At 33.2% G+C, this 7649-nt stretch overlaps 1 long non-coding RNA gene across 1 annotated transcript; it reads right to left on the bottom strand.

Annotated features, from left to right (window-relative positions):
- Positions 1 to 3293: 3293 nt before the first annotated feature.
- On the bottom strand, positions 3294 to 6084 carry LOC132635309 (uncharacterized). Its single transcript, XR_009580487.1, has 2 exons — positions 4002 to 6084; positions 3294 to 3579 (listed from the first exon to the last, which is right to left on the bottom strand). It is a non-coding gene; the product is annotated as an uncharacterized LOC132635309 (long non-coding RNA).
- Between the last annotated feature and the right edge of the window lie 1565 nt (positions 6085 to 7649).

The raw sequence follows: 7649 nt of genomic DNA on the forward strand, positions 1-7649 counted from the left end.
GCAGGTAAGGGTGAGAAATTAATAAACAGACTAGAGTCAAAAGAAAGATGTTGAGTAGCTCCTGAATCTAAGATCCAATTAGTGGAATTAATAGCTATAAGGCAAGAAATGGACTGTCTTGAACCTTTACCAGCACAATTTGCCATAACATCTGAAGTTGAAGCCTCTGATTAACTAACTTTGACCTGATTTAGTAGTTGCACCAACTGAGTGAATTGATCTTGACTGAGCTGGTTGATTCCTGCAATGTTGTCCATATGACACTGATTGTTTCCTCCATTCTCAGTAGATGTGAAACTTGCATTGCTTCTCACAGTTCCTTGTGCTCTTTTTGTTCTTGTAAACTTAAAATCAGGAGGAAATCCAATCACCCTGTAGCACTTGTCCACTGTATGCCCAACGTTCTTACAGTTTGAACAAACTAGATTATTCCTCTTTCCTTTAAACTCATTTTGTGCAGAATTGTTGTAATTAGTGGCCATAAATGATGCAGAGTTTCCTGGAAACTGTGTATTTATGGAAACTTCTCTTTGTTTTTCATCTTTCATAATAAGAGAATAAGCAAGGCCAACACTGGGAAGGGGATTAATCATTAATATGTTGGATCTAGCAGGGGAATAAGTGTCATTCAATCCCATGAGAAATTGTATTAGCCTTTCATTTTGTAGTGACTTAGCATATTTGAGTCTTTCCATTACAGGTACAAGTACATGAACAACAATTCTTAATATTTAAGATATCAAGTTCATCTCATAGGCTCTTGATCTTAGTATAGTATGTTGTAATATCATTAGAACCTTGCACTAAATCACTTAAATCTTTCTGGGGTAGTCTAATTTGGCTCCATTAAGCTGACCAAATTTGTCTTTAAGATCTTTCCACAGATCTTCAGCTGTTTTGGAATAAATGACAGATTCAGCTATGTGTTTTGAAAGAGAATTCAACAACCAAGAAGTAAACATATTGTTACATCTATGCCAGAGTTAGTGGTCTGGAGATGTAGAATCAGGAGCTTTAGAGCTTCCATCAATAAAACTGGTTTTGTTTTTGGCTGCAAGAGCAATTAAGATCGATCTCTTCCAACCTCCATATCTTCTTCCCTCAAAAATGGAATTCACAAGGGACATTCCTTGGAGTCTGAAGGATGGAGAAAAAGAGGGTTATTGGTATCCATTGAAGATGATCCAGCAACACCAATAGATATAGCACCAGTACTAAGGAAATGTAAATATTTTCTGTACAAGTGTCTATTCCTTATTGATTAGTGGAATAACAATCTAACAAACTTTGTGGGAACATTTATCTACACCATTGACTTGTGTACAGACAGCTGTGTTTTGTATCCAATCCAAAGGTTAATATTTGTACAACTGTTTATTCTGTCTAGACCAGCATTTGTGAAATGTTGGGCTTTGTCTTTGTATTATAAATTGGGTCCGAATGTTGGCCCAGTGTTCTCAAATTATATGGAGAACCTTATTCTTTCCCCCCTTTTCCTTTTCAGACAAAGAACCAGAAGATGGTGAAATCACCATAGTTGAATCTCGAATATCAACATACCTTAACAATAATATATGTGACCTATTTCCATTATGTAATAGAATTTTAACTTTACATTATTAATTTTGTCTAAATCGAATGAGACACCTAAAGGAAAAAATTAGAGAACTATAACTTCTATGGTGGTGCCTCTTTTCCTGTACCGTTTTCATTTCAACTCCATTATTGGCGGTAGACGGTTGACGGTTGTCTTGGATTTACAAGAAAAGAATACACATGATGTTATTTATATTTAGGAAAATACTATAATAAAAACAAACTAGTATACGTACCCACGCTACGCGCAGATCGCTTCAAAGTAAAAAAAAGAGCGGAGAGAGATAATAGAAACAAATGTATATAAATCATTTGTGACATATTACAAATTTTATATTCTCAGTTTTCTGAATCAGTCTTATTACAGATGATGTTTAAGCTAATATTCATGAATAAAATAACATAAAGACCAATTCTTGTAAGAAATAAATATATTGAATGATACGTCGTGAATAATCAATCTTTGTTTTCTCTATTCTTGTTAATTTGTACACTTAACTTTAGATTAAAGATCTGTGGAGTTCAAACATGTGGCAAGCCTTGAATCATGGACAGCTTCTCCACCTTTAAGCCTAGTTTGTTGTCCTCCATTCCGAGGTTATTTAATAAGAGATCTAGCTCCTTTATATGTCTTCAAATCCCTCACAACTGTTGTACTTCTACTCTACATTTACGACTCGACAGTAATTCAAAATGGTCTGTATAATGACATCATAATATACCAAGAAAGCTTTTTAACAGCTATGTCGATGATATTATGATATCCCTAAGCTATGGTGAGATAAGTGGTTAGTCACTTCTTTCTGAGAAATTGCCCTATCGAAGCTTCCCATCATCCACATTTGTGCAGCATGACTACCCCATTTTTTAAGCTTCCTCTAGAGAACCTAGCGCTTTGACGTCGAATTAAGTGCACTAACTCTTCCTTTGAGAAATTAAACATCTACTTACCCAGTCACAACACAATAACGGCGAAATACGTTCAGTAAATCCACGAGTTCATAACCATTCTCCTATCCTCATTCGACCCAACAGAATTATTTAATATGCAGCATAAAATCAACGCCGCTCACAATTTTCATTTTTACGTTTTGTATAACTAAATGTCGGCAACAACTTAAACAGAGAACTTCAATCATCTGGCTATCCTACATAGCATTGTTATAGGAGTTTGACAAAACTTTTTCTAACGAAAGAACTACCAAGACTTCACCGCATATAGTATCAAACTTTTCTCTATGAGCGCCTATAAAAATCAAGCTGTCAAATAGTCTTGTTTCTATGAAAATTTTGGCAGGTACCATATCACACAAACTAAATTTGCATGTCACAATGGACAATATGGAAGTTCAGCACCAATTTGATAACAGTAATATTCAGTATGAGAAAACACATAGGTCTAATTTGAAGCATGAAAACAAAATAAATACTGTTTATGTTTTCTTTTCTTTTCGGTTCCCTGCTCCTCCCTGTCCTCTTGTAATTACTGCAATCCCGCTGTAGGGCACTAAATAAGATGTAAGTAGCACATGTAAAATAATATGCTGGAAACACGCTAATCAGCTACTCAGCTAACACAAAGGATCACATTATATGACCATTCCATCAAATAGTTCAAGCCACATCAATTGCAGCTAATTGCTCTTTGGTATCCTAGAATATCAAATTTAAGGCATGGCACAACATTCGATAATGTCTTCCTTCGCAAACAACGTCGGGTAATTCCATTTAGCCAAAATTGAGTCAAGTATAACTAATAATAACCAAAAGACTGTGAAAACGCTATATGCAAGATTATAGCAATAGATGGAAAAAGAAGAAGGAGAAGTTACATGCAAGAACTCGATAAAAAGGGGAACTGACATTGAAATTGATAATCTGCTCCAGTCTTCTAAATTTAATCGCAGCACAATCATATGGTCCAAAGTTAATAGGAAAATGTAACACTATTATTTGACAGAGAGAGCGAGAGATATTTACCTCCTGCAGTTGGAAAAATACAATTAAGAGGAATAGAGAAGACAATTAGAAAACTATAGTAAATTACATCTATTAAGAATTTAGAGCCCGTTTGGATTGGCTTATAAGTTGCTTATAAGTTGTTTTCAGTTTTTTTGAGTGTTTGGCTGGCCAGCTTAAAGTCATTTTGTGCTTAAAATAAGCTCAAAAAAATAATTGGGTCCATTTGACTTAGCTTATGTAAAGCAGCTTATAAGCTGAAAACAACTTATAAGCAAAAAAAAAAAAAGTTAAACTACCCCAACTTATGTTTTTTAGCTTATAAGCTGCAAATAGCTTATAGGTATAAGCCCATCCAAACAGGCTCTAGGAGATAATCAAACTCAACTCATCATAAGATTTGAATTGTACTAAAGGCATGAATAAGATTATAATTGTGTTTTTACCATCTATTTCCTTTAGAATATCCTTTTCCTCGTTCTCCTCTGTAGCAAAGGGAAGACCCCTGTGGATAGTAGAAACAGGGTGGCGACGATTACACAAACAATGAGGACTACTTATTTTGAAATTCCATCATAAAAAATTCAAATTCAGCAAATGCTTATATTTAAAATTTGAAATGATTTTTTTCCTTTTTCCCGTACATAAGCTTTACTAAGCTTCCTAATTCCTGCAGAGTTCTTTTCATGTGATCACTACAAAGACCAGTGGAAGCTACAATAGGATTTGAATGACAATACTCATACTATAATCAAAATAGTGTATGTTAATGTATCCATAAAGAAAGTTGAATTCCCAGGAGATCTCTTAGAGCAATTAGCTGGCGATTATAACTAAAAGGAAGGAATTATCTCAATCACAAAAAATATTCAAGAAAGAAGTTGTCAGTTAGTTATAGGCCTCATTATATAGTCATACAATAGCAGTGCCTGCTACTTTAAATGAGAGAAGCAGTGTCTGCAAAGCAAGTCCTGCTATCATTCTTCTCCATAAACCTTGCAAGATAAAATTCAAAATTGGGATAAATTAAATCTCTGTCGTAATCTTTTTAGGTTGAAATAAGTTATGAGATTCAAAAGTTCAAGTGTTTCCTATTCACCATCAGTAGTTTCCCATAAAACATGCTTACAAATGCAGACTTAGATTAAACTTTGATATATCTATATATATATATATATATATATATATATATATATATATAGAGAGAGAGAGAGAGAGAGAGAGATACACAACACACATATGATCCTAGAGGAATACCAAAAACATAGTAAGATCCCAAATTGATGTAAGCCACAAAACCTGACGATTATTGTGGATGTACTTAAAAAATGAAGGAATCTCTGGAAAGAAATATTGTTCATTGCCTTGCTTCCGAGAGTAGTGCATAATCTATATAAATGCTAAAAGATCCAGCAGAAGAAACAAAAAGAACAACTACTGAAAAAATCCACAATAATATGTGATCATGAGATGAAAGTTAGAATCCAATGAATATTTTGAAACAACTCAAGAAGCACTACACATTGAAGTCTATTTTACTGAACTTCTCACTATTTTTTTAGATCTAATTTGCAGAATGTAGTCTATATTCCATTTCCATTTCTTCAATGCATTTCATCCAATTACTCCATTCTCATTCTTTTTGTTAGGCATGTTCTTTAAAGTGATTCGGTTTTTCAGTAACATTAACTTAATATTCCTTTCCAATTGGTAAGCAGCAATCCATACTATTCTCAGCAAAATAAATTTCTGTGTAATTCACAGAAGGAAATACACTTGGAGAAGTTACCCGTGGAGCAGATGGCGGAGGATTATCTGCATGTAAACAACTATCCCCAAAAGACTGCCCATTACAAATACAGATTAGCAAAAGCAATATCAAATACTTGTCGTGCACATAAACTACACATTATATAACACTTTTATACACATTATATACTACATATATTTTTAGTATAATAATTTCAAGGTGGATAAACTACATATTATATACTACATATAATTTCAAGAAGCGCAAAGAAGATGTGAGGAGCTAGCCAAAACAATAAAATTACACTTTCGAACACTGTGTATCCAAACACAAAGAAAAAAACCCAAAACAACTCCCTTTGATGAGTAATGACTGAACCTTCCGATGGCAGAGAACAACAACAGAGCTCCACCAGCAAACAATGCCACGAACCTACAATTTCACAAAAATAATAATAAATAAAAAAAATCCCAATGAACAACACAATCACAAACCTAGACTGATCGACAACAACACAATTATGCCCCGCTCTATCTTAGGCCCCTTTCATGTCTGAGAAACTGATTTTGGAGAGTCAAAGAGACCCACAGGATACGACCGCAAAAGAACAAAAACAAAGCAATATTTTGTGCCGATCTGATCACCAAAAATGTGAATTGTAATTGTGTATTTTGTGGATTTTGAACGTGGGTTGGTCAGTTGGTGGGATAGGAGTTGCAAGATCGTGGAGTCTCCAAAGCGTCGAATCCGTGGACAGGTTTCATATTTTTACTGCGCAGGTTTCCTTCGCTGGTTTAAATTAAACAACTGTCAAAAATTGAAATTTAAAATAATAATAAAAAAAAACTGTAAAAGGTAAAGACAAACAAATTGTCCTATTTCTATAAATTTCCCATTTTTTAACAATAAATAAATTAATAAATAAATGTTAACCTTGTATCTTTTTATAAATTTTGTTGAATACTTATATTTGATTCGTAATTCAAATCATCTTCAATGTTTTCAGGAAGAATCATCTTCCATGTTTGAAGGAAAGATATTTATGTTTTTAGACCATTACTCAGAAACAGAAATTAAAAACAGATTTTTACTTTTTAATAAATTGTATTGAATACTTTATCATGTAATTAAAATGGATATCTTCCACGTTTCAAGGAATTTTTTTTAGATGTATATGTTCCTTACAAAAATAAAATATTTAATTATTTTTAAAATTCAAATTTTAAAACAATAACTAATACAACCAATTCTTAACTAATTAACTATTTATGTCCTAAAATCTGCCACGTGTCTTAGTCTTACGATGCCACTTGTCAAGATCCTATTGCAAACTATTCTCTTTTTAATAATATATTGATGATGTTATCAATAATTTGATTGGGCAAAAAAGGGTTATGCATTCAATATCTTGCGAGGGACACTTATAACTCATTCTTTAATATTTTCCTTTCTACTTTTTATATTTTTCTTTTCATGTTAATTAGATTACATCGCCAAATGATAAATTTGTTCTTCTTATTTGCGTGAATAAGATCTTGCTAAGAGAAGAGCTACATCAATTTCAACTTGTCGCTTTCTCATCGGATATGTACTATACGATGATCTCAAATAATACATTTTTTCCCGATATGTACCATAAGATATTATGATGTGAGATGGTTACCAGTTATTGTCGAATGAATTATTATTAGGACTTAGGACTGAAACGAATTTACTATAGTTGTTAGCCTTTTGAGTTTTGACAAATCATGCTTAAAAGCTAACCACGTCCAATCAATCAATTTCATATGATTTTGTGCCAACTGCCAACAAATATCAGAAAATGCTACATATATTAATCTTCCAGTAGCTAGGTTGGTATATTAGTTTAATTAAGTGTGGATAGCAGCTGCTTTAAAACGATTAGCAAGCAGAACATATGTTTTTTTTTTCTTTGTAATTTCCAAACATTCAAAGTTACTTGTCAAGTTCTAAGACCTGAGCCTCCTAGTTGGTATAAAGACGCGGGCGAGAGCAAGTAGAGGATACTCGTTAATAACTTAGTAGCTAAACTTGTATATATCCATCATCCTGCTAGAAGGTTACATTATGACAAACTTGTTATGTCATGAGAAAAAGCTCAAATATGCCACTAACTATTAGAAATGATTTATTCACGTCACTCGTTAATAGTTGAGCATAAAAATGCCACCGGCATGACACATTTGGTTCATTTTTGCCGCTAATCACTAATGGAACGTTACTATTATAAGATTTTGTCACGTGACATTATTTAAACCCTTCATTACTTACCAGTCTCCACCACCTTCACTAGTGACATATGTGAGTCATTTCATTAAGTTCA

The sequence above is a fragment of the Lycium barbarum genome, chromosome 4, assembly GCF_019175385.1.
Source record: "Lycium barbarum isolate Lr01 chromosome 4, ASM1917538v2, whole genome shotgun sequence".
NCBI classification, from domain to species: Eukaryota; Viridiplantae; Streptophyta; class Magnoliopsida; order Solanales; family Solanaceae; genus Lycium; species Lycium barbarum.